Source organism: Propithecus coquereli, unplaced genomic scaffold, assembly GCF_000956105.1.
Source record: "Propithecus coquereli isolate 6110/MARCELLA unplaced genomic scaffold, Pcoq_1.0 Scaffold189, whole genome shotgun sequence".
In the NCBI taxonomy this organism is placed as follows: Eukaryota; Metazoa; Chordata; class Mammalia; order Primates; family Indriidae; genus Propithecus; species Propithecus coquereli.
The window spans coordinates 907,940-935,350 of NW_012143745.1; the positions used below are offsets into that span (position 1 = coordinate 907,940).

The 27,411-nt window shown below is 42.8% G+C and overlaps 1 protein-coding gene across 3 annotated transcripts in view; it reads right to left on the bottom strand.

The window, feature by feature from the left end:
- The window catches only part of FYN (FYN proto-oncogene, Src family tyrosine kinase), a 197,127-nt gene extending 183,828 nt beyond the window's left edge, over positions 1 to 13,299 (bottom strand). For all 3 annotated transcript variants that reach the window (XM_012642840.1, XM_012642839.1, XM_012642837.1), the window contains exon 1: positions 13,157 to 13,299. The gene's annotated coding sequence lies outside the window, so the exon portion shown is untranslated. The remainder of the gene's footprint in view (positions 1 to 13,156) is intronic.
- Between the last annotated feature and the right edge of the window lie 14,112 nt (positions 13,300 to 27,411).

Consider the following 27,411-nt stretch of genomic DNA (forward strand, 5'->3'; position numbering starts at 1 on the left):
AGAATTAGGAGGAAGGGAAAGTAAACTGAATACCAGTTCAAAATATTATTCCCACTAAACCAGCTGTTCATATTGTAAGGTCTCAGAGGTCCCAGAATACTCTTCCAGGATTTAAAAAAAAAAAAAAAAAGTGCAACACACTAACATGTCATTCTTCCGGAAGACACCATTTATACATATTTGAATCAAGGGCGAAATGGGCCTATGGCTTTCAGTTTCTTTAATTCTTCATATCTAATGTTTTTAACCTCCATTCTGTTATAGAGTGGAGATCCACTAAACGGGAAGCCACCCGTGCATCAGCGTCATTAGGAACTCTCCACTTTCCTGGGTTTCCTCACCTTTGTCTCTCCTCCTCCATACCTGCTGTGTTCCCTCATCACACCGGAGACCTCCGACCTTTCCTTACCTTGTCTATCACACCCAACTCCTCTCTCTAGCCTGAACCTTACTTTTAGCTGATTTATTTGATATTTTCTTTAGTCTCTTACAACATCCTACTCACTTGACTATTCAAACCAATTCCTAATTCTAAGTAACCAGAAGGTCAGATTTTTCATTCCAAAGTGACAAACATTACCAGGCAATGTCACAAAATTGGGCTAAAGGGAACCACTAAAAATATCTACAAATTCCAGTGGAACCTCACTGCGTAATTCTTTTTATCCACCTATTAACACACTACCCTGCAGTTTAGTGGCTGTTGAACCTTTTCTAGATTCTCCAAGCTCCCTCTCCCTTCTCCAAATCTCCCAACCTCAGATGAAGGTTCAGCCTACAATTGTACTGAAAATTTCCAGGACGCTCCACTCCTTTGAATGTCTTCCTTCTCACGCACAAATTTCACTGTACCTTTCCCTACCTTGCAGAGATGGTTAAAGTCACACATGCAAAGTACATAGCACCACGGCCACCATTGAGCAGGCACTCAGTCTCATAAATACCATTCCCATCTGCTTTTTCTCCCCTGAGTGACTACTCCTTTTTATCCTTTTGAGGGCTTTAGTGGGTTGAGTGGTGGCCTCCCAAAAATATGCCCACCTGGAACCTGTGAGAGTGACCTATTTGGAAAAAAGGGTCTTTGCAGATGTAATTAAGAATATCGAGATGAACTCCTTGTTCTACTACTTAATCCCCCTCCTCACTACCGCACTTGACTAGTCTTAAAAAAAAAAAAAAAAGAATATCAAGATGAGATTAACCTTTAGTAGACTGGGCCTTAAATTAGTGACAAGTGTCCTTATAAGAGAGGAGAAGGCCATGTGAAGACAGAGATAGAGACTATAGTGATGTGTCTACAAGCCAGCAAAGCCCAGGTTTGCCTCCACCAATAGAAACCAGGAGAGAGGCACAGAACAGCTTCTCCTGCAGGCCCTCCAGAAGAAACCAACTCTGCCAACACCTTGATTTCTGACTTCTAGTCTCCAGAGCTGTGAGGGAAAAGTTTCTGTTGTTTTAAGCCACCCAGTTTGTGGGAATTTGCTATGACATTCCCAGGGAACTAATACAAGGGCTAATTCCACACTTACCAGGATCTTGCCCCTACCAAATCCTATTTATCCCTTTCCAACCATATCTCTTCTCATTCCTGCTTCACCAACGCCCCCCTCTTTCGTGGATCATTCCTGAAGTTCTAGCTCACCCATGAGCTAGGACTGAGAGCCAGGTGGGTGCTTCAGTGGGGAGCACAGAAAGGAACCCTCCCATAGTGGCAGTTCTGGATCTCAAGTGAGTGGGAGCATTGTTCTGGGGTGGGGGCCAGGGTAACAGAGCCTCTGCCACAGCTGCACATGTGAGGATCAGGGAAGGCAGCAGGGCTTGCCCTGGGCTCCCATTCCGAGACTCTCACCACCTTCACGCACTGGACTTTTCCCCATATGGCATGTTGGGCTGAGGTAAAACCAAATAATGTTTGAAGCTGCAGTTTTGTAGCGCCAATCCTCCTTGGATCATACTTATAAACAAACTAACCAGAACTAATACCTTGCTCAAGAGCTGCTGGCACCCACAGAGGAATCTGGTTCTGTTTAATCTACCACAGTCCTTCCAGAGTCTTCCCAGACACCCCTCACTAGTCTTCACAGGGTAATTCTCAACCTCTAAGAGAACTACTTCCAACTCTTGGCAGTCCAAAACCAAGAATTTGTTGAATAATGGCTACAAGACAGAGGAATTACATGGTCAAGTGCACTTACATGAAAAGAAGGGTGAGGTGTGGCACATCACCTACACTTTGGCCCTAACATGCATGCAGGATTAGAAGATAGGATCACTGCATTTTCACCCAAGGAGGTGGAAACAAGGAAGAAATCAAAAACATTATTATATGCAACCAAAATCTGGATTCTAAACCATGACTCTGAGGATCCATCAATGCAGAGGACCTAATGTATTACTTGCACAAAGAAAATTTACCTAAGATGCATCTCATTCTAGAAGTACTGAAAATATGTGTAAGACTTCCCAACTTGGAAGTTTAGACTCATAACCAACAAGAATTTAATAAATGCACAGTGCAGTGTTATACGGCACCAGGCAAATTAAACAAGGTACACTTCCAGCCATCTAGAAGCTGGCTACTGAAAATGCACAATATTGATGCTGACATGTACAAAAGAGGCTGAACACGAACAAATTGGATAAATACATGAAGTGGTGACATTATATGCCAGCAAAGGGGAAAGTGCATTTTGTGAGAATGCCATGTGATCTCCCAAATTTCAGGTGGCAGTTGTGGCATTGGGGAGGGGGCAGGAAAAGCACTTAAACCATAGACAGTGGATGGTTAAGCAAGGAAAAAAAAATTCACCACTGCTTCCCAAAGACCACAATAGCATTGCAAACAACAGGGAAGCACCTGGTACCTCCCCTCCCCCTCTCAGCTGTAGCAGTTGGCCTACATCCACAGAAAATGCTCTTATTGCTTGTTCTCCACCCCAGATACATTAAACTTGACATCCAGGTGAGGACTAGGCAGAAGAAGCCATTAATGAGGAATCACAGTGAGCTTTTGACAGGTAGCTGAGAAGACTCTCATGAATGCCTGACCAACGCTGCCTGTTGTGCTGTTGTGTCTTTTGTTACAGAGATGACTCAGGGAGTACCCCCCAACCATAGAAGACACTTTATAAAGCTTATTTTTCAATCATTCTTTTGAAGGCCATACAAACAAAGGCTGAAGCTGAGCTATAGTGTTAAATCACTATTTTGTAGGACCTTAAGTCTGGGATAGAACCCTCCTCCCATGCTAAGGAGAGTCTTCAGATGATGATAGTACAAAGTGAACAAAATTCATGCATGGCGTGGAAGGCACAGCCAAAGCTGAGCTATATATGGCTAAGGGACTCAGTTAAATGCTGCTTTGAGAGGTCCAGAGATGGGTAGATGCATAACACACAGCACCTGCTTTCTCTGCCTTACAGACTTTCAGGCCCAGTGCTGGTGGTCCACTGGGCTCCTCTCCTTTCCCCATCATTCACTATTGTATTCCAGATTTTGAAGCATTCTGCATTTTCTCCCTGGTCTTGGATGTCATTCTGCACTATTGGCAATCTTTTTCTTAAAGTGAAAATCTTATTGGTGAAACCTGATGGCCCAGGACAAAGAAGTAACTATTTCCCCAAATATCCTAAATTTTTAAGAACAAGCTCGAGATTCTGAACAAAAAACCTTTAGATGCATACCATTCTCAAAATGCAATGGTGGTTCCTAAAACAGACTAGGACAGTTACTGAACCTAAACCATGTGGGTCAGTAGGGAGTAAATCTGATGCCACCGGAAAATACAGAAGCTCAATGTCCAAAAAGATGCCAGCCTAGCACCACAGATGCCCAGGAAGCCAGCTGCACATTCCAGTGCCTTGCCCCAGGCCTGTCTAAACAAACATCTGCTGAGTATCTACATGTGAAAAACGCTGCACTCCATGCCATAGGTGGACAGACAGAAAGGGGGAACAGCAAACAACATTTTTGCATACATGGGGCCAACAGTGTCTTGAGAAGGCAGGACTCACGCATACAGATTTCTAGGAGACCTAGATTCTTCTAGTCTAAGCTAAATTAATAACTGGATGTATGAACTTGGGCAAGTGATAAAAAACGCTCTGAACCTTGGATTTCCCATATCAGGATTTGATTAATAATGAGGCAATGGGGAGATACAAATGTTCAATGCAAGAGAATGAAGATTGGGGTAACCTTTTGAGAGTTGTGAGTCCAGCTGGGCCTTGACAAATGGATAGAATTCTAAGGGAAAGGAAGGATTAGGGGATTCCAGGAAGGGAAAACAAAGACCAGGACCATATTCCACATTAATGAGATAGTGTTGGGCTTCTGGCTAATCAAGTGTTATTGTCCTGGTAAGTGAAGGGAGCCAGGGAGCACTGTGGAAACTATGAAAGGCACTGAAGGCTTGGCTAAGGAGTCTGGTCTTTCTGCTCCTATTCACTGGGTTGTTAGTAAAGGAACAAGGCACAAGAACCAGTATCTACATCAGCTGGCACATCCATTTTGATGTTGATCAACATCTCCTCACTCCATCTAGAAGTACGGGAGTGAAGCAACTGTTATTTGCAACCCACGGGAGAGCATGCAGGATCTAATTTATCCAGAGACTATGGATCAGGCTAAGGTGTGCACAAAGGACAGCCAGAGAAGGACACTTCCAAGTAGGAGACACTGATAAATGATAGAGAATGACAGGATGTTAGAGTTCATTGACAACTCAGCTCCTGAGTTTTACATCTGAAAACAACAAGATAGAGTGTTTGTATGATAGTCATAGGTTAGAAAATAAACTATATGACAAAAGGTGATAATACCCTTCAAACTCTGAGAGCAAGAAGAGAAACCATTAACAGAAATTAGTGCTTTTTAACATATCATTGTGTGTATGTATGTGCCTAGCTGTAGGCAACACGTCACACGATTCTGAAATAAAATTAAGATAAAATTAAAACAAAAATCAAATTTTACAAATGACAATATTTGAAATTGTTATTGCTTCTCAATAGACACAACACTTGTGTGGAAATGAAGGAACTTGTTGGTGTTTATTTGTCTTTTCAGTAGAATTTAAATTGGGCAGGATTTCACAGAAATACAGATTCTGTAACTTTTTCTGGGGATTAAAAGAAAAAAGGATTGGGAAAAGTGCCCTGGGCTTTGTTGTGGGAAAGGAGATCTGGCTCATTTTTAATTTTCCATTAAAGCCCTACTTTTCAATATAAAGCAGATGGAATCCTTATACAACTCCATGAAAAGCCTACTATTTTTGGGTACCTCAAAGATGAAAGCTCTGAAGAAAATGAAAGTGTTTGAATTCATCAGATAAAATCCCACCAGCACATTCAAAAGGCACAGGTACTTAGAAATCATTAAATTACAAGTTAAGAGGTCTTTCCGAGATGGATTTATGATTCTGGGCCTCCTCCCACACTGCAGCTCCCCCTGACTCTGGCGGATGGACGGTGCCTGCCACTTGTCCACCTGCCCCCCCACTGCTGTAGCTGGGCTCCCTGGGCCTGCTTCATTCCTGTCTTCCAGAGCTGCCTCCTGCCACTTCCCTTCTCACTGCTGTTCCCAGACACAGGAAAGACTTCAAAGTGCTCAAATCAACCTGTCCCATTCCTACTGAAGCAGAACCAGGCCTGGGAAAGTACATTCTGTAAGATCCTCAGGGCATGCATGCAGCTGCTGCCCTAAAGCTCTCTTCTTCTCACAAGACCTAGTGCAATATAGTCTCTGCCATTCTGCAGGGTGGATGGGGGAACAAGAGGGCTGATGCTTATTGGCCCGGACTGTGAGGCCCTGGGCTGGGAGCTGCTGGGCACCATCTCCACCCTCACAGTTTACAACCTCATTGGAGAGATGGCACAAATTTAGTGTAAGAGCACAGATGCTAGAGCTGGACTGTCTGGGTTCAGTTACCAGCTCTGTCACTTACCAGCTGTGTGACTCTGACTAACTCACTTAACCTCTATGCCTCAGTTTTTTCATCTTTTAAATGGGAATAATAATGATCATACCTCACAGGATTATCCTAGGTGTTGTGTTCGCAAATCAACCACAAATGAGATAGAGTCCCTGACTTTCAAAGAACTCACAAGTCAGTGAAGAAGGCCAGTACCCAATCCACTCTCCCACCCAGCTGACTCCCTGTGCTTTTACATGTCAGGTTATAACAAGGGTGATGAAGATGAGGTGGTAACCAAGTGCTATGGGACCCCACAGGCAGGGGAGATGGGAGGGCTTCCCAAGAGGCAAGTCTTGAGTAGAGTCACCAGAAGGGCTGAGATTTCCACAGTGGGGTAAAGGTGCCTTTGTATCCCCCAACACAAGACACAGAAGTAACTGAGTAACTGCAAAGCAAAGGCAAGGAGGCCAGGAAGGAGGAACCACAGCTGTGCCGCAAAAGCAAGAGTGAGCTTAGCAGTCACACAGACCTGCCTTCCCCAGTTATTAGCTGTGTGACAATGGACAAGTTACTTTACCTCTCTCTGACCCTCAGTCTCTCCATTTGACTAATGCGGATAATAATACCTGCCTCATAGAGTTGTTATGATCAAGTAAATTACTGTATGTAAGCACATAACACAGGCCTCCAGGTTCAATAAAACGGTAGGTGTTATTATTTCTATGGTATATTCAGGGAGAGGTGAGTAGCTGTGGTATGCTGTGTGCTTTTTTACACAATCCCAGAAAGGAGAATACAGGCCAGAAAGAGATCGCCCTTAAAAAAGCTTTCTAAACAGAAATAACTAAGACTTTTCCATAGTATTATATTTTTTCCTCCCCAAAACTTACAGTTAATAAGTACTCAATACATATTTGCCCAAACCCACCAGGTGCTGCTCAGAGTCACAGGTTTACGAGGACAGACTACATGATGATTATCTGCTTCCTAAGAATTCCCAAGAAGATCCAAGTCGGGCTTCCCACCCAGAGCGAGGCACAAAGCAGGCTGTCTGGACGCAAGCTGAGACGAATGGGAAAGCGCTCTCATCCAAATATTACGACAACTCGGAGTCTCACAAACATCGTTAAAGTTTCATGAGTCAGTAAGCATTATCTTTTCCTCCCACGTTTTTATTAGACCATAAATACAATTCGATTTATATCCTTCCAGGATTACTGCGTTCTAATCAAGTCCAGAGTGTCACTTACTCCTAAACTGTCTATACCGCATGTCACCCAAGTCCATTTGGATAATACTATTCAGGCTATTTATGTGTTTTAGTAGCTAAAAATTAGATTTGCTCAACTAGAAACACTAAAAAATTATCGTCATTCCTCTAAATAACACAAATAACTTTCTTCATAGGAATCAAGTGCATAAAAGTCACAATCCATGGTTTTTTCTTAATCTGTATTTCATTCTACCTTTAAAAATCATGATGACATTCTGAAGTCAAACTCAACAGATTTACACTGTAAATAGGTTAAAATTCTAGTTACTTGACTTTAAAAACCCTACCCCTACCCCATGCTCTTAACCACACCCCTCACCTGGGCTGAAAGGCCAGAAATCTGGTGATTCTGCCACTTTGGACAAGTCACCTAACATTTCTGGACCTCATTTTTCCCTGTAAGTAAAATGAATGTGTTGGACTGCATGATCTCTAAGATTCCAGGTTCCATGGCCTGTACCTTTGAAAAACTGCAAAAGAGACCCTTGTGGTTCTATGGCCCACAGGTTTTGATACACGTTTCTACCTTAGTTTGGAGAGCAGCAGATTCTTAGACTTCTACCTGTCCATTCCCTGCTCTGGTGAGGTTCAGATATCTTTGGTGCTGAATCCAACTGCACTTTTCATTTTTTATCTTGCTTAACTCTGAGGCGCATCCAATACTCTGTCAGCACCCCTCCCATTCAGGAGCTGGCTCTTCTGCCTTTGCTGCCGGGCTCACTCTCAGCCCTGTCTGCTCTTTCTGCTCTACACACTCTCCCTGGGTGACCTTACCTGCATCCATGGCTTCATGTATTTTGTAATTTGCTGCTAACAAATTTATGGTTGAGTCCTAGTCCTCTTCCCTCACTCCTATCTATTCCCCTGACTACGAGACACCTCCACCTGGAAGTCCAAAGTGTCCATGACGAAGTCACTGCTTCACATGCCCGACCCCTGCTTTTCTTACTGTGCTGCTTGTCTCCATGGCTCTCTCCACCTGACTCCCCAGACACCCCTCTTATCTGCCCACCTCCATATCCTGTCTCACCCTCTTATTCTTTTTTTTTCACTCCATCCCCATCTCCATTCCTTCCTTTCAGACCCTCATCAATTGCTCATGGGAGTTTCTGTAACTACCCTCCCTGCATCAGTTTTGCCCACCTCTGGTCAAAGTCCCACACTATGGCCAGAAGATCTTTATAAAATACAGTCACATCAAAGCACCATCCCCACTTACAACTCATAAATGGCACTCAGGATAAAGTACTTACAAGAGTTTTCTCAATTTCTGCTTCAGCCCTGTCTTTTCCCTTTGTCCCTCTTTCTACCTCCCAAACCAGCCCTGAACTAGCTGCAGTTTCCCAAAAGGTCCGTGCACTTTCCCTCTGGTCTGTTCCCTCTGGGGCAGTGGGCTTCCCACAACACCCACCTAGCCAACTCCTACTCCCCCATTTTGCAGACACCTCCCCCTCCAGCCTTCTCCATCTGGCTATCCCACTTTCCCACCTCTCTGCCGGGTCCATGCTCGCTTCTGTATGCTCTCTTCCATCCTGTGTGGACTCCCAGAATCACAACATTTACAACAGTGGTCAGAGACTTCATTTTTTCTCTGCTGAACTAGCAGGTAAGTTCCTTGGGGCAGGATGGTACCGCTTTTCCCCCTGAAGCATCTAGTTCAATGTTTGGCAAATGGTAGATGCAATGAATGAATGCTCTTGAATGAATGAGTATGTAGACAATTCACAAACTCGCACTGACCTAACTGTGCACCACAGAAGGACCCAGCTTAATATAAAGAATCACAGAGAATAAAATCATTTCAAGCATCAATATGCTTTTTTAAATTTAATTTTATATTTTTATTTCCCAGATAAGCAATAGATGAGAGTCTGAATGGAAGGAAGGGAGGTGAGGATGAATATTTTATGTTTTATTTGGATATAAAGTTCTATTTCCCATCAACCAGAAGTCTCAATTTCCAAAGCATTTTAGCCCTCACCTTCCCTCATGGCACATAACATTTTAATTGATATCATTATATCAATATGTAGTATTTCAAATATTTCCTAGTGGGTAAGGGCAAGGGCTTTGGAACCAAACTAACTGGGCCTGAATCCTAACTCTACCACTCAGTAGCTCTTAACCTTGTTTCAACTGCCCATCTGTAAAATGGGGATTGTGAATGGAAACAACTTCGTATCATTATTGTTATGATTAAAGCTTAAGCCACACTTGTCACATAGTAAGTGCTCAGCAAATGTTAGCTATTATTTTTATCTCCTCTAGTAGACTGTGAGCTCCTGAAGAGCAAGGACAGCAGAAGTATTCATTTCCAGGAACCCATCTCCCCAGTGCCTTGCACAAAGTAACATACTAGGCTAGTGTTTGCAAAACAGATGAATATAATGAAGTGTTTATAGCAAAAAAAAAAAAAGTGCATTATTAATTATGATGACTGGAATGGACAGAACTGCTCCAACAATTTAGAGCCCTGTGGAGAACAGGGACCATAGAGAACACTACCAGTTCCCCCTGCTCCTGGAGATCTGGAAGTTCACTTAACCTCCATGGAACACACAGGACTCACAGACACAGAGTTAGGCAGCTGAGTGACAAAGGGGATGCAGGTGGGACTAAAGAGCTGGAGGGCTGAGCCTCTGGCCTTTCCATCAGGAAGCTTCACGGCCTTGGGGCAAGGAGTTTCACCTGTCCGAGGATGCTTAATTTCCTCTTCTGATTAAGAGAAGGTAGGACTGTGATTTCTGAGGACCCTCCTAGCCATTTTGGGAGTCTATAGAATCCCCAGACAAAAAACTAGGCCAAGAAAGGGGCTTCTGGAGTAAAAGAACCACATCAAAGTCAACATAGGAAACATATCTAATAAACCTATTACAAGGGATTATTGAGTGCGAGTTGGTCCCTCAAAAAAAACAAGGTTTTTGAAACACACTTAAGATGAAAAGATCTGAACTTACAAAATCAAAAGAAGAAAAGCAATATGGGTATCAGCTCTAGGTTTCTATTTAGTTTAATTTCCATCAGCCTATAAGCTTTCTGAAGGCACTGAATGTACCTTGTTACAAAGTGGCAGCATTTGGCAAAGCTGTTCACCAAAAATATATTTCTTCTTGTCCTTTATTCTGGGCACATGGCTAAACTACATTTCCCAGGCTCCCTTGCAATTAAATGTGGCCTTATAACTAGCCCTAGAATGTGAGCAGAAGTAATAGGTGTCATTCCCAGGCCAAGGCACTCTAAATTCCCTTTTGCTCCTTCTGTCAGCTTAAACAGGTTACGAGGGAAAGCTATGGGACAGTGGTGCTACAAGATAGGGGTGTGGGACCCAGAATCACTGCATGGAGGAAAACCACCTCCTGACCAGAAACACCCATTTCGGACTATTACACGAGCAAGAACAAACATCTATCGCTTTTGAGCCATTACATGGTTGCAGGCCTATTTGTTACAGCTGCTAACATTAGCCTAATTAATACAGATGTTGAGCACATACCAAGGACCTAACTCACATTTGTTGATCATTAAATGAAACACTGAGAACTTACTAAGGTAAAATTTAGTAGGAAACAAGAAAAATAATACCAGGTTCCTTTCATCAATGTGCTGACCAACTAATGGTGGAAACAGACACATGCCGAACATAATGCCTGCTGCTGAAGTTTGAAAACAAAATTGAAGGTGTGGTGATGAGAAGGCTTCACAGAGGAGATGCCATTTGAGCTGGGCCCTGAAGGTTAAACAGGACTTCAAGTAAGTCAGATGGGGTTGGAGATTCCAGACCCCCAAGAAAGCAGAGTGTGCATTTGCTCACAACCTTATCGTTAAGTCTTTTTAACTTGGTCTACAGAGTGCAAGTCTATGTGCACTGAAGTTGCTTCCTGGGTCTGGCATCAAACAAACAACCTTTGTTTTTTACAGTATACTCATTAACCCTATTGCTTTTTTTAATGTAAAAAATTCCACGATTAATGTCTTTAAAAGTACAGAAGTAAATGTTTAATGGATCATAACAACTCTTTTCTAATAAAATTCTTGAAAAATAAATTTGAGACAGTTCTGTTACTGAGAAGAGTGGAAGAGTCATGCTCTTAGGAATCAAAGGGTTCAACCCAAGCTTTGACAGCATTGATTAAGCATGTGATAGTCACTGGCTTACAAAATAGAACATTAAGCCCCCAGATTTACATCAACATCTCCTCTTCAAGAGGAACATCGGATGGTTTAGAGTTCACTCAAAAGATTCTCTACATCCCCAGATCACAGCTAAGTGCCTCCAAATCCTCAGATAGTTAAACCACTTCCTCCAAAAGTCTGTGTGTCCCTTCATCTGAAAGCAGGGTACCGACGACGGGACAGGGACTGGGGAAGAAGACAGCACAAAGGGTGGAAAGTATTGCTTGGGTGGTGAGAGGAAGGATGTGGGTGACCAAAGGCTACCCTGAAGCAGGCAAGAGACAGTCTCCAGTAGTCTTCCAGTTCAAGACTGCTTTATCAATGTCCCCAGGTATTTAAATAAAAGGGTAAAACAACATCATTGGGCAGACAAGATTTCATTTCAGAAGACTTCAGCACAGTGGCCCTGGACTTAAGAGAAGCAGCAACTCAGGCTGCCTCCCTCTTATCAAACACCAATTTAATTGTGATTCAGAAACAAAATTCTTCTGAGTCCTCATCAATTTCTACCCCAGCTCTTGGTACCTATGCCCAAAAGGAGAGGGGGAAAGAACAAGGGGATGAGGAAACTATCTTAAAAGTACAGCAACTCCTAAGACTGCTGGAATAATTGTCCCCTTAAATCTGAGAAATACCGCAGCTGCCAGTCACCACTACCGGTCTGTGAACACAGCAAAATGCCGGCACCTGCCACCCGGCATCTGGGGGAGGCCTTCATTTTTTCGTACATGTGGCAGGAAAGACTCAGAGATCAACTGCTTCATCGAAAGAAAGGGAAGCGCAGGGAAGAGAAACAAGAAGCATCGTGCCTATTCTTGGGCACTCTGTATGTCTCCTCTCTATGCACTGAAAGGGCTCTTTGTGTCACACTCATACACATACACACACACACACACACACACACACACCCCGCGAATCTGTGTGATTTATTGGGGGAAGGAGGGGTAAGAAGGGTGATTGTATTATCCCTCTTCCCAGTGAGTCCCAGCAAATCTCCGCCTGGGCCCAAGCTCGGTGGCCTCTTTCTGGCCCAGTCCCCTCCGCCTGTGGCCGCAGAGATAAGAGAGGGAAGGAGACCAAACAAAAACAGCCATCGATCTAGGGAAGTAGGGAGGAAATCCAGCTAGAGAGCAGGGAAGGGAGGAGAAAGGAGCCTGAGGGAGCAGAAGGGGTGGGGGACGGAGGAAGAGGAGGAAGGCTTCAGCAAAGGGGAAAGGGGAAGGGTGGGTGGGTGGTGGCACAGGAAGAGTGAAGGGGCGGATGGGGGAAGTGCAAGGGAGGTGCCAGAAATAGGCAGGAGGATGCGTTGGGGAAGGCGACGGCCTCCGAGGGAGGAGGCCGAGAGGTGGAGTGAGGCAGGGGTTGGGTGGGGAGGGAAGCAGCACGGGGCATCAATTATTAAGTGATTACATCATCCCTGACATTAAAACAACACACACAGCCCGGGTCCCCGCGGGGGGCCCCGAAAGGAGGGCGGGGGCGGAGTCTGGGCCAGCCTCTCCCCGGAGCCAATTCTTATTCTCACCCGGCGCCCGCGCGCGGGCGAGCGAAGGGGACCCCCACCCCCGCGCTACCTCGGGGCCGCACCTCGCAGAGGTGTCCTCCCGCGCGGCAGCGGGAAGACCCCGAGTGCTGCCAACTCCCCGGCAGCCCCGCGCGGCGCTCGGCAGGCGGAGACGGCCAAGTGACTGCAGCGCGGGGCCCCGCGGCGGGGGCGGCGCTGTGCGGGGGCACAGGCGGCCGGGCGTCTCCGCTGCATCCCCCGCGCCCTCCCGCGGCGCATCCCCGTCGCTTACCTGCGCCGCGCTCAGGCTCCGGAGCCCATTCACATGGTCCTCTCCCCGCCCTCCTCCAGCGCGGCCGAGGCGGCTCCGGTAGCTCCCCGGCGGGCCCGGGGGCCGGTGGGCCTTCCGCGAGCACCGAGGGGGCGGCGCCGGAGTGTCCCCGGCCCGGCGGCCGGATCCCTCCCTGGCGCGGGAGGCGGCTTTGTATGCGCCCGGGGAGCCCGCGGTGCGCCAGAAGAAGCGCCGCGCGCCCGGACGGCGGAGGACGCGCGGCTCCGAGGGCAGCCTCGCCTCTGCTCCCGCGGCCGGCGGGCGGGCGGGCGGGTCTCGACGGCCTTCAGCTCGCGCCGACCCCTCCTCCTCTCCCGCAGCAGCCCCCTCCTCGCCGGCTCCGCTCCTGACAGATGGCGCAACTGCAACGACACGCCGCCGCCACCGCGGCTGCTCGCAGCTACTCTCGCTGATGCTCGGGCCCCTCCAGCCCCGGAGGGGAGCGAGGAGGGGGCGGGACGCGCCATGAAAGTGGCAGGCCCCGCTGCCCTATCAAAGAGCCCCTTGGGAGCCTCGGGCCGCAACCATTGGTGTGTGGGGCGTGGGCGGGACGGCAATGGGTGGGGCCGCAGAGTGGGTTGAGCGTTACTGTGGCAGCCGGCATCCCGGCGTGCGTGCCGGGCAGGGTGTGCGAGAGGATGCGAGGTTGGAGGAGGGTGTGTGTGTGTTTTAAGGATTGTGTGGAGTTGTGAGGTGGTGGGGTAGGGCGGGAGAAAGAGAGGAGCGTGTGAGCCGCAGTTTTTGCTTTGCGGAGGATTGCAGCTGCTACTGCAGATTGGCACCTGCCATTCCCCCAAAACCATGGGAACCTGCTTTGAAAAAGCGCTGTCCTGCCTTTCTGGTGTCTTTTCGTTTGAGGGTGAGAGGATAAAATGGGAACGTGTTAGGGTGGTGATAGCGGCATTTTCTCTGATCAAACTGGAAAGAGTGCGGAGCAAAGTAGAATCCTATTACAGAAATCTGGAAAAGCTTACAGAACCCTGGAAACCCACAACAAATAACAAGAAGAAGGAGGAGAAAAAGAAAAAATTAGTGTTAATTTATCATTGTCCTATATTGGTGGACACACATATATTTCTTTTCGAGCAAAAGTTTGGAGGAATTATGACTGAAAAGGGGGAGGGGCGGGCGGCAATTACGGAACCCGAAATCACGGAGTAGAGATTTGTTTGTACATTTCCCCCCAAAATCATGTTTAATTGTAGGCATTGGTTGTCTTTGGTTTCTCGTGACATTCATACTCCTCATGTGTTTTCCCCTTCACTGAATCTGAGCTTTTGCTCAGATTTTCCTTGGTGAAATAATAGCTGGTTTAGTACACAGCTGGGACTGCATCAGTCTTTATTTCCTACCCAGCTTTTCTATGGCAGGATGTAACTTCATAAAAAGAAACACTTTGGCTTCCTGATTTTCTGTATAGGTAATTCCTGTTTACTGAAAGTTCTGCTTTAAGGCATGCTCAGAATCGTCTCCTTAATGATTTTGGCAACAACTCTACCTTTCCCTCTCCGCAAATCTAATGGTCTAAGAAATATTAATGAATCAGCTTCTACTTCTATGCTCAAAATCTATAATCGTGCCTTTCCTGCCCACTACTTTTTTTTTACTGTAGTTTAAAATTATCAGTCACTTTTGCTGACTTTTTCCTTTTTTAAAAAAGTTGCTAACATTTATTAAATGATCCCCATTTTATGAATGAGGAAAATTGGGAAAAGAGAAGTCACATAACTAACTCGAGGTGATAGGGTAGGGTGGTTACTGGTTTTTTTATTGCTCCTTTAAGAACTGATCAATTAAACCATGTTTAAATTGTGTCTGGTAATTTATGCCATAGTTCCTAGGAGTGGAACCGTAGCAAGGAATAGAATATTTTCATACAAGGGAATGCCAGCTTCATCTAGCCAAGAAGTGCTTATCTCAAGAGCAGGGGTTCTTCTTCAGCAGTGCTAGTCCACATGGCTGTCTTAGGTTTATTTGGATTGGGAGGGAGAGGCAGTTGTGTAGAGTCATGGTTCTCAAACTTTAACGTGTATCAGAATTACCTGAAGGGGCTTGTTAAAACACAAATTGCTGGGCCCTACCCCTAAAAATTCTGATTTAGTAGGCTTGGTATTAGGCCCAAGAACTTGCACTTCTTGCAAGTTCCCAGGTGTTGCTGATGCTGCTGGTCTGGAGACTACATCTTGAGAACCACTGGTCTAGAGTTGGGTTGTCCAATGCTGCAGCCACTAGCCACACATGGCTATTAAGTACATGAAATATACTTCAGTACTTGAAATGTAGTTAGTGCAAATTGAGATGTGCTGTAAATGTAAGAGGCATATTGGATTTTGAAGATTTAGCATGAAAAATAAATGTAAAATATCTAATTTTTATATTGATTACATGTTAAAATGATAATAGTCTGGATGTGTTATGCTAAATAAAATACTAAAGTTAATTTCACCTGTCTCTTTTACTTTTTACATGCATCTACTAGAGAATTTAAAATAACTCATGTGACTTGTGTTATATCTCTATTGGACAGCACTGATCTTGAGTTGTTTATGATTGCAGCTCCACAGTGCACTGTTGGGTGCACCATAGTGAGGAAAGTCATTTATCCTTTCTGAACCTCAGTGTGTCCTCATATAGAAAATATGGAAAATAGTAAAACTGATCTCACACTATTCCTGGAAGACTAAATGAACATGGAAGCAGTTTATGTATACCTTCCTCCTTTTTAAAGATAACCTGTCATATGCTGTCAGAAAAACCACTCTTAGAATACAGACCTCCTTGGAATTCCTTGTATGATTCAATCTATCTTACATGAAATCTGGAGTAGGTGGGGTAAGCCATCTCTCTCTCCCCCACCACTTTTTCTTTTTTGTCTTCTGCAAGAGGAGGCACTTTTTAGTGTCTGCAACTCTAATAGCTCCTTGATCTAATTAGTGGACAAAAAGAAGAGACAATGCAATTAAAATGACAGATTAACCTACTCCCATCAAGACTTCATCCTGTTTTTGTAATTCTTTCCTTACCTATCTTTTTTATCTGCCGCACTTCTTAAATGTAGCTTTCAATGGATGTGGCCTCCTCAGGAGGATTTGCTAATGGTCTGAACAAGTGTATAGAGTACTGCAAATGATTTGGACACTGTCCTCCATTTTGATTTATTTTTCAGATCTCTATAGTAGATGGGATTAAAGATCCACAATAATGTCCCTGGCTTACCCAAGGTAAGTCATACTGTCCTCTACAACCCGATTTTGTTTTCTTGATTTCTTATGAACAGCTTCTATTATATAAATTAGACATCGTAGACATGGCTCTAGAATTTCTCTTTGATTTGATTGGTATTGGTTATTTATATTTTGCTACTTCTTTTACCTTAAAGTTTCTTTTTCTAATCTGGCTTTCTTTATTTTGTCTCACCTAAATCTTATTCTCTTAGTTTTAAAGTAACTTTTTTCTTGTTTTTAACTTTGTTAGGTAAAATATTCTCTCATCTTAGTTTTAATCTTCTCTTAAATGTCAACTTAGTAGCAACACACATGACGAGGGCAAGAATCATTGATACAGAGTTTTTACAAATCAACGGGAAAATAAGATGAACACTCCAATGAAAAATTATGTGCAAAGGCGATGCATCCCCAAATGGCCAGTAAATGTGAGAGGAGGTTCAACTTTACTTGTAACCAAAGCAATGAAAAGATATAGTTTGTTTCAACTACCTAGTTGGCCAAAGACATAAAAGGATGTGGGAAAATGGATACCCACACCCTACTAGTAGGATCGTTAATTGGTGCAACATTTCTAGAGGGTAATTTAATAGCATTTGTGAAAAGCCTTTTAAAAAGTGTATACCTTTGACCTACTGAGCTTAGACAGGCCATCTTATGACAGTCAGCCCACCAGACCCTCAAGGTTGACTATGTCCTGTCAGGCCACAGCAGAGCCTCCTAGTGTGTGTGACTCTCCAGCTCCCTCTCATCTTACAAAGGTGGAGAGTGGGCTGACCAGACAGTAGTTATTATGAACATGATTTTAGAGCCCATGTGCACTGGACCTCTGCTGATGCTCTCAATGTGTCAGGGTCAGTATTGGGCAAGCCGGACCCACTGGAGAGGAAGAAAGGCCTGTATCCCAACCAGACCTCAGGGAAGGTGGATAGGGTGGTGCTGATTGAAGATGGTCTCCTTTGATTCTTTGCCCAGCTCCCCAAAGGAGGCCTAGATTATTAGCTGGTAAGATTCAAGTGTCAGGAAACAGGACTTAGTCGACCTTGAGGGTCTAGATGGAAGGCCTTCTAATTTCATAATTTCATCTTCCTTCCAACAGACCTCCAACAGGGCCTCACAAGGGAGGCTCTTCTGTCATAGATGGTCTGTCTCTTTTTTTTTACATCCTAAACTAGCTGTACTGCCCACTCTGGCCCTTTCCCGACTCCTCACTGTTCTCTATTTCCAGGTTCCATTCAGTGCAGTAATGATGTTTGAGATTCCTCCTGTGTGGCTGAGCCAATAGAACACTCCACCCTGGTATAGATAACTGGATTAGAAGCTTTTGAACTCCCCTGTTTGCAGGGACAGGTTTGTTTGGCCTGACCTTCTTTGGGTGAACTAAGCCTGACTTGGCACCACTGGGAGACACTCAGGAGCCACACAGTGAGGCCAGCAGGTACTTTGTGTTTTTTTAATTTGATTTGGTGGCACTCCTAGAGTATGCCTTCAATGATGCAGATATTTTTCTGGTCAGAGCCTCTTGTAGTTCTAAAGAAAAAAAGATAATGTCTCAGCTTTCTAATTAGTTCAGTGATCTACATTCATATGAGATGTGGATTTTGTAACATTTATCTTGCCACTTTCGAGAATTCAAATATTCTGTTAGGTTGTCAAGGAAAAAAACGAAAGGAAGGAAGAGAAAATTATTGTACCAGTCAAGGTTCTTGGTTGCAGACATCGAAAACTTACTATGTCTAATTTAAGCCCAGTGGAAATTTATTAGGAAGATATTGGGTGGCTCACGGAATCAATGGGAAGACCAAAAAACAAGGCTCAGAAAATAAGCAGGAACCAGGAATCACCACCCAGGGACACATTTGAGAACTGGGACCTCACACTGCCAGAGACTTCTGCCTCTGCTGAGGGGTAGTGCCTCTCTGTGCGGACTCCAAACTGTCTCTTCATCCTTGTCTCACTTATCCCAGAATAAGCACTTATCCCAGAATAAGCCAAGTATTGTTTACTGAGAATTTGAAAATTAGATCAGAGATATACAGAGCTGTGTCTATTAGCCAATCAAACCAGTTAGTAAACTAAAACCAACTGCTATAACAATCCCCAAATCTCAGCCAGCATCCAATAGGCTGACCATACCCTACCTGTCAGCCAGGTGGGAGGGAGTTGGAGGACAGGAGGCAGAGGAAGAGGAGGGGTATTTGTATTTTTTCAGCTTCTGTGGGAAATGATGAGGGCTTGCCCCCATCCCACTCAGATAATAGGACTCTCCCAAGACAGAAGGGAGATGAGATGCTGGGCCAGAATTTTGAAATGACAAACGCCCACTGCAATTGTTCACCCAAATCCCTATGAACCTCAGTGTTCCATGATTGAGTGTCACTACCCATTTGACAGGAATTTCTTCCTTTCCAATCTGTTCCCTGGCAAGAGGATGACAGGCTAGGCCCACAATTACATTCCCTCAGCAAGGTACACGATATCTGTTTGATCATAATGTCTAATGTGAATGGTCTTTTAACTTTCATTTATTCTACATTTCCCAAGAGAGAGTTAATTGTCTCTGAGAATGAATGCCAGGATTTACAACAGGTCTTATAGGGATGTGAAGCTTCTGAGGAATGGGAAGACGGATGGGTTTTTTGCCCTTTCTCCTCCCCTGAGAGTCTGCATAAGAGGTTCTGTCAGTCCTAGCTTCTTCCTGTTTACCATCATTCTTCATGTGTGAAACACTCTTGTAGTGGCTGCTCAGCCCACAGTGACTGCCCTTTGCTGGGAATAGCTCCCAATACCCAGGAGTGGGCTTCTAAAGGCCATGTCTATATGAAGTGACTCTGTAACACCCCTGCCTAGGTATAGCCAAACGATCAGGGGTAGGCACTTATCCCAGAATAAGCCAAGTGTTGTTTACTGAGAATTTGAAAATTAGATCAGAGATATACAGAGCTGTGTCTATTAGCCAATCAAACCAGTTAGTAAACTAAAGCCAACTGCTATAACAATCCCCAAATCTCAGTGTCTTTACATAACAAAGGTTTACTTCTCTCTTAAGTCACAGTCCAATTGGGTTTTAAAGGAAAGTTATTCATAAAGTGATGCAGGGACCTAAGCTCCCTTCAGCCAGGATTTCACTGGATTCTATTCATATAACTGGGAAACAAGGGAAGAGAAAGAATTGCATGGTAGATTTTAGGGGTCAGGTCTAAAAGTGACTTCCATCATTTCTGCTCATATTCTATTGGCCAGAGCTAATCACACAGCCACACCTATAGGCATGGGAGCTAGGAAGTGTAGTCTAGTGGTGTTCCCAGGTAGAAGAGGAAATGGCTTTGCTGAGTATGTAGCCAGTGTGCCACGTGGGAAGATGACAAAACTGAGCAGTGCTCTGGGGAGACAATAGATAGATATACATTTCACAAAGATACAAAATACATTTTAGATTTTACATAGAATACATACAACACAAAAATTTAAGATGATTTTAAAATTTGGAAGTTATATCAGCTATCATCCTCTAAATTTTATTTTTGCTATTGCTTTACTAATTTGGCCAGAATTTTTGTTGTTCTTGTTGGCTTTATAACCTAGCAGTCCTCATCAAGCCAGACAGACACTAGGAGGGCAAGAGATGCTTTTGCCAGAGTACATATCAGGTAGCACTAATTTTAAGTTAGTGTCCATCTTTTGATAGTATGTGAAGGGCAAAACTTTTTTCTCAAGGAATCCTAGATACAATTTTTATCCCTCATAAATATTATAATTTTATCCTCATGGATATACTTTGAAAATCCCTCAATCCACCTTATTCTTCACCTACTCCCTATTGTCCCTACATTCGTGAAATCAGTGGGTCAGCTATACTAATGTGAAGGATGAGGGGGAAATAAACACTTTCTACCAGGTCCAAAAAAATTGAGTCTCTTTTAAGGTTCTTTCCTTGCAAGCATCTCAATTTATTTAACTAGTCACCTATTGATGGACATGTAAGATGTTTCCAATCTTTTGTGATTATAAAAAATGCTGAAATTCTTGTCCTTATACATACATCATTTTGTACATGTATAAACATATATAACTTACCTTGAATATAAGAAGACAAGTATTGAATAGATACTGGGATATTGTAGTGAGTTCGAGATGAATTCACATATATTTTCCAAAATATTTATATTTATATTGTAAATATAATTGTGAAAATATATCTATATGTACATATATTTACACCTATGTATAAAATGTATATATTTTCACTTAGATATATTTTGTATGTATGTGAAAATACCTGGGACTGGCTGTCAGAACCAATAGTAAGAGAGAAACAGTTACCTGGGATGTGCGAATTTGGCAAGTACAGGTGTGGAAACTCAGATCCCTGTTACACCTTAGGATGTTTACTTTTTCAAGCTTACAATTCAGGGTCAACTGCCCTACACTTGGAAAGTACCAGACCAGTCTGAGGAATCAATGCTTCTTCATACGATCCATGGAATCAGAAGTGCAATGAAAATAAAGCAGCCAGAGAAGATCTCAAATAGACTTAAATTATTGATGGTTTTATGGATATCAAGCTCATTTTAAATCAAGAGAGTCAAGTTAACTAAGGATGGTTTATTGAAAAATAAGAAAATATTTCATATGGAGGTACAGCTGAAATTTATTCCATCCTGCATTCAATTTATCATTTATTTTAATGAATTGCCTTTGGATAAGCTATATGTGTTCCCCAAACTCTTTATTTATTTATTTTTTTTGGAGACAGAGTCTTGCTCTTTCACCCAGACTAGGGTGCCATGATGTCCGCCTAGCTCACAGCAACCTCAAACTCCTGGACCCAAGCGATCCTCCTGCCTCAGCCTCCTGAGTAGCTGGGACCACAGGTGTGCACCACCATGCCCAGCCTCCAAACTCTTTTTCTTTCTCTCTTTTTCTCTCTCTCAATAAAGAGAAACATACTATTTCTATTCAAAGTTGAAATTAGACCAAGATATTCCTTTCTCCACTAATACTTAACATTGTTCTGAAAATTCTAGTAAATGCAATAAGACAAAAAGGAGAAAGCATATGTATAAATGATGAAAAGGAGACACAATTCTTATTATATTCTGTAAATGTAATTATCTACCTGGAGAGACCAAGAGAATCAATTGAAACATTATTAAAACTAATAAATGAATTCAGTATTGGAGCCAGCTGCCAAAAATCTTGAGGTTAGGTTCTAAAAATAGGAAGTGAGGTAAAAGTTATGCATAGTCGAAGTTACCCTTGAAAATTCCTCAAGCTGCCCCTGAAGTACTATATATATAGGGGGGTTTGGATGCAACTCTAGAGGCTGTGTTTGTATAGATGTATAAAATATACAGTAATTTGTAATGTATGAGTATATATGTAAAACAATTTAATAGTACTAATTTTTGCATGCCAAAAACTTGTGTTTGAATATGTTATTATATGGACATATGATTTATCTCTGCTCTAGACAAAAAATCAATGACTTTCTTATATATCTAGTTAGAAATTATAATTTTTAGAAGTCTCATTTACAATAGCAACCAAAAATAAACAGGGGTCATGTCTTGGTTTGTGTTTCCCTAGAAGCAGACCCTGAGACAAGGGTAAATATTAGAGTTGTTTTTTGAACCAGGCTGGGAAATGAAGATGGGAAAAGAAGGAAGTCAACAGAGGGTACATCATCAAACCTGTACTCCTGAAGGCAAATAGAGTGCCACCCTACAGGGTACTCTCTGGGAGACACTGTGAGCATACGTCAGAGTCATTCCAACAGAAGGCAGAGGAAGCTGGGTGTTTACTCACTGTATTAGTCAGGGTTATCCACAGAAACATATGTAATTTACTATAAGAAATTGGCTCACAAGATTATGGAGGCTGAGAAATCCCACGATCTACTGTCGGCAAACTGGAGACCAAGGAAAGTTGGTGGTACAGTTCTGAGAATGAGAGGACCGATGGTATAAACACCAGTCGAGGGCAGGAGAAGACTGACGTTCCAGCTCAGCACTCAGGGAGAGAGCGAATTCCCCCTTCCTCTCTGCCTTTTTGTTCTACTTAGGCTCTCCACGGATTGGATAATGCCTGTCTCCATCGGGGAGGGCAATGTGCTTTACTGAGTCCCCCAATTCAAACCTTAACATCTGGAAACGCCCACAGACGCACCTAGAAATAATATTGAATCTGGGCATCCATGTCCCAGTCAAGTTGACACATAAAATTAACAATCACACCCACTGAACTCCCCATTGTCATTGGTTAAAGGCTATTTCTAGGGACATAAACTCCAATTTTCCAGCTTACCCTGCCAACAGGCTAAGTGTGCTCCTATGGCCAGAAAAGATCCCTCACAGAAGTGCAGGGGTGCACAGTAAACAGCCCTGGCAAGTAGATGGAAATGCCAAAAATATTTGGTAAGTCAGGCACTGGCAGCGTCTACCACGTGAACCTAAAAAGGGGTGGGAACTGTATGTTAAAATCACACGTTTTCCCTGAGAATCATGAATTTAAAAGATTTAAATAGAGAGATGGACCATGTTCCTGGGAGGGAAGACTTAATAATGTTAAGATTTTAATTTTCCCAAGTTAAACTATAAATCAAATGCAATTCCAATTAGAATTCTACTGGGGCACTTTTTTTTCTTTTAAGTTTGTTGGAAAGAAAAAAATAGTAAGAATGGATAAAAAATTTTTGAAAACTCAGATGTAGTCAATATTACCCTTGAAAATCCTTTAAATAATGAAAAGGTACTGACTGGCCGTCCCAGATAATAAAATAGAGGGATACTGGTGCAGGAATAGACATACGAGTAAAGGAACATTCTTACGATTACATGAACATGCCTAAATATTTATAAGCATATCTATAATACATATTACATATGGCATTTCCCATAAGCCATAAATGAAAGGAATATTGAATAAACATTATTGGGATAAGTTCAATCTTACATTGTGTCATATAGCAGAACATATTCTATATGAATTTAAGGTTGAAATGTAAATAAACAGAAATATTAAGTACCAGATAGAATAAAATGAGGGTGAATATTTACGGACTTTTCAAAGGGAAAGTCAACCTAAGTTTGACACCAGAGATAGAATCTGAGAGGAAAGAAATGATAGAATTGAGTACATAAAAGTGAACACATCTATAGACCTAAACAAAACAAAAACAAAACAGAGTAAATGAGAAAGCATTAGTATACTTAATATATAAAGAATACTTGAAGTTCTTGAAAATCAACAAGAAATTATTGAAACACCAATACAAATTAAACTGGGTAAAAGATCCATTCATCTATTACTCAACAAATATTTCTTGAGAGCCTGTTATCTGGGCGGCATTGTGCTGGGCATTGAGTATATGCTGGTGAATGAAATGACATAGCTCCACTCTCCTGGATCTTAGAGTATAGGTGAGACACAGTTGATAAGAAATAAATGTACATGCATAAGAATTATAAACTGTCATAAATGCTGTGAAGCGATCAAACAGGGCAGAGTAACAGAGAATACAGAAGGGAAGCACTTTGACAGAGTGGTCAGGAAAGGCTTACAAACTAAGCCCTTTAGAATGAGAAGGAGCTTGGTAAATAAAGAGGGGTGGGAGGAAGTGGGAAGAACATTCCAGTAAGAGAGAACAGCATGCAAAGGCCCTGGAGTGGTGAGACGCTTAGTGATTCCAGGAACAGAAAGGAGGCCCATGTGATAAGGGAGAGGGCAGGCAGACTTGTAAGGAATGAGGGTGAAAATGTGGACAATGGTCAATTTTTGAAGAGCCTTCTAGATCATGGTAAATAGCTTGAAATTCATCTTATAAATTGTGGGAATTCAATGAAGGGCATTAAGCAGGACAATAACCTGATGAAATTTTACATTAAAACAAAAAAAGTTCTGTGGCTGCTGTTCAGAAAGCACATTGGAGGGGTGCAGGAATGTGACAGGGTGATGGGCGGCGGGGGGCTGGGGGGGAGTCATGGCAGTAGTCCAGGCTGGCCTAAGGCATGCTGGCATGGATGAGGTTTCTGGAGCAGATGGAGTGGGGCAGAAGGGTCAAGATTCCCTGTGGAAAGAGAAACAACAGGACTTACTTACGAATGGAAAGGGAATACGAGAGAACCACCAAGAATGACCCTCAGGTTTCTGACCTAAGTAGCTCTGAAAATACTGGTGACATTTTCTAAGACAAGGAAGTTCTGGGGCAAGAGCAGGAGAGTCAATGTTTGTTTCAGAATGTGTTAACTTTGAAATTACTGAGACACATCCCAGTGGAGATGTTACTATCAGTTGGATGTATGAGTCTGGAGCCTGGGGGGAAATTTGGGTTGGAGATATCAGTGTGGTAAGTAAAGCCATGGGAAGTGGATGAGTTCACCTGGACAGGGGGCCTAGGACTTGGCCAGAGGGGTCAGGTTGAGGAGGAGATAGAAGGAACGGCAGAGAGGTGAAAAGAAAACCAGTTAGATGTGGTACCTGAAAAGGCAAGAGGAGAGTGTTCTAAGGAGGAAGTGGTAGATGGTGTCAAATACGTCCAAAAGGTCTAGAGAAATGAGACCAGAAAAATGAGACCAGAAAAATGACCCCAGGATTTGGTGAAATTGAGGTCATCGGTGACCAGTGGAGAATGGCTGAGAGGTCAATGAACAGTGAGGAGATGGGGACAGAGAATATTTGCACCTCTTTAAGAAGTTTGGTCTTGAAGGAGTGCTGGAATAGGCCAAAACTAAAAAGTCCATAAACAAATGAAAAAGCATTTCACCTCAGTAGTCACTCTTGAAAAGCAAATTAAAATAGGAGAGGCAAATCTTTTTTAAACTATCAATTTGGCAACATACTGGATATTTTTAAAGAAGGGGGGATGGGCTCTCCTACACACTACTATAAAGGGATTGTAAATTCATATCCCTCTCCCATGATTCCTCTCTGCTCTGATGCCTGTCCCCAACATCTCAGTCTATGTGCTGCTATTCTGCCTATTTCCCACGACATTTTTGACAGGACCACTGAGTCTCTATTCTAGGCAAATCTATTCAACAATTAGATTAAAGAAAAAAAACCCGTTATATCTTTTTTATTGCCCCCACAGTTCCAAACACCAAAAAAGCCAGTAAACCCTGAATGTTTGATGAGTGTTTTTGATTTGCAGTCAAGCTATTAAAATTTCCATACAACTTGAAGTTTATGGAAACTTGTGTATTTGTCATACACATCTGTAAAATAAATCTATCTTTGCAACCTTTAAAGGAAAAGCCAACAAAGCCAGATTATATATTAAAAGCCCTCAGGTTACCAGAGCCCACAATGAAATAAAGAAAAAAGAAAAAATATACCATCATTTTTTTGAGACATCTTTAGGCTGATTCTTCTTATAGTTCAATTTCTAGTGCTTTCTTTGCATTGAGTATATTCCTTGTGAGTTTGTAGACAGAGAATAATTACTGAGGACAAAGCTGTGGTCCAGTCAAGCTATAGATTTCAATATTTCTGGGAAAGCACAAGAAGGACTTAAGATAGGTCAGGCAATACTACTATAGGAAGTATTTGTGGTTTTGTTTGTTTGTTTGTTTGTTTGTTTAATTACTGGAAAACTCTTATTTGTGCAAGTTTTGGCTACCTGAAAGGCCCAGAGTACATGAAATTACTTTAGAAATAAGATGACACAAATTACTTTAGCAAGTACTACATCATATTTACTCCAACTAGCAGAGTAATGAGGTCGAATCTTATGATTCTTGTTAACAAGAAGCCATACATGAATTTAATTATTAATTCATGTGGAATTTCTCCTCTCCTTACCTTCTATCTTACAGTGCCCAATATCTTAATTTTTTCCAGCATCATGGTCCTGGAGTTCTGCCTACGTTTCTGGTAAATCTTTTTAGTCTCAGGATTGCTCCAGGATTTATTCTTTTTGAAATCTATTAAGAGGGTTTCCTCTTCACTAACCCCATGGTGTGTGTTCTTTCTTTCTTTGTGTTCCCATAGCTATTTCCACTGTGTCTTTCAAGTAGCACAATGCAGTGATGAGGAGAGGGAAACTGGCTGAGAATTTTGAAGATTGGAAAATTGGGTCGATGCCAAAAAGTAGGAGCTTGTTTTCCCCTTTTGCTCATTTACTTGTTCAGGTTGCTGAGTCCTGGAAGGGCTGCGACTGAAAAAGATAGGAGAGTTATCTTTTGTCAACAGAAGCAAGCAAATGCAGAGGTTTGCACGTTTTTAAGCAGCATTGTAACTATTCAGCATGATGAAAGGGGCTCTTGCAGAGAGATCCGTGGATGTGTGGAAACAGCCAATCATTCTGAGAATTTTTAAAAAAATTCTTCTTTTTCTCATTTTAACTGAAAGTCTGACTCTTCCTCATTTATTTCCTAGTTCATGGTATTTTCTACATCAGGTCTACTGTCTCTTGTCTTCAGAAAAGAGGCTTTTGCTTTTCTGTTTAACTGGATACTCATTAAAGTGCAGCCAGGGCAGGATGCCTTCCCCATGCACGAGGGTCTCCCGCCGGGAGAGGGATAGGGGAGTCAGAGAAGGACCTCAGCAGGGGCTTCACTTTTCAAAGCTGCTCTTCCCTTTCGGAGGGGAAAGAGGAGGATCAGAGGGTTGAAGTGCCCTCACAGCACTGCTGAAACCTACTTAGGACTTTATCACTACAGAACCAAGACTACAATGTACAGTTGCTATGCCCATTTTAGTTAATTCAATTGGAAGAGGGAAAAAAAAGGCCTAGTTACCCACTTGAAGATTTAGAAACAAAAGCCCAACGCTGTGGCAGCATAGGGGCCAGGTGATCATAACTGCCATCATCTTCCTTTCAAATGAAATGTAATCATATTTTTGCTCACATATGCTTAGGGAATTTCTGGCAAGATACCCAATTAGCTACTGTCAATGATCGCCTCTGGGGAGGGTCCTAGGACAATGACAGGCTGAAGGGAATTTTATCTTTTGCTGAATACCCTCTGTTCTGTTAGAGCTTTTTATAAA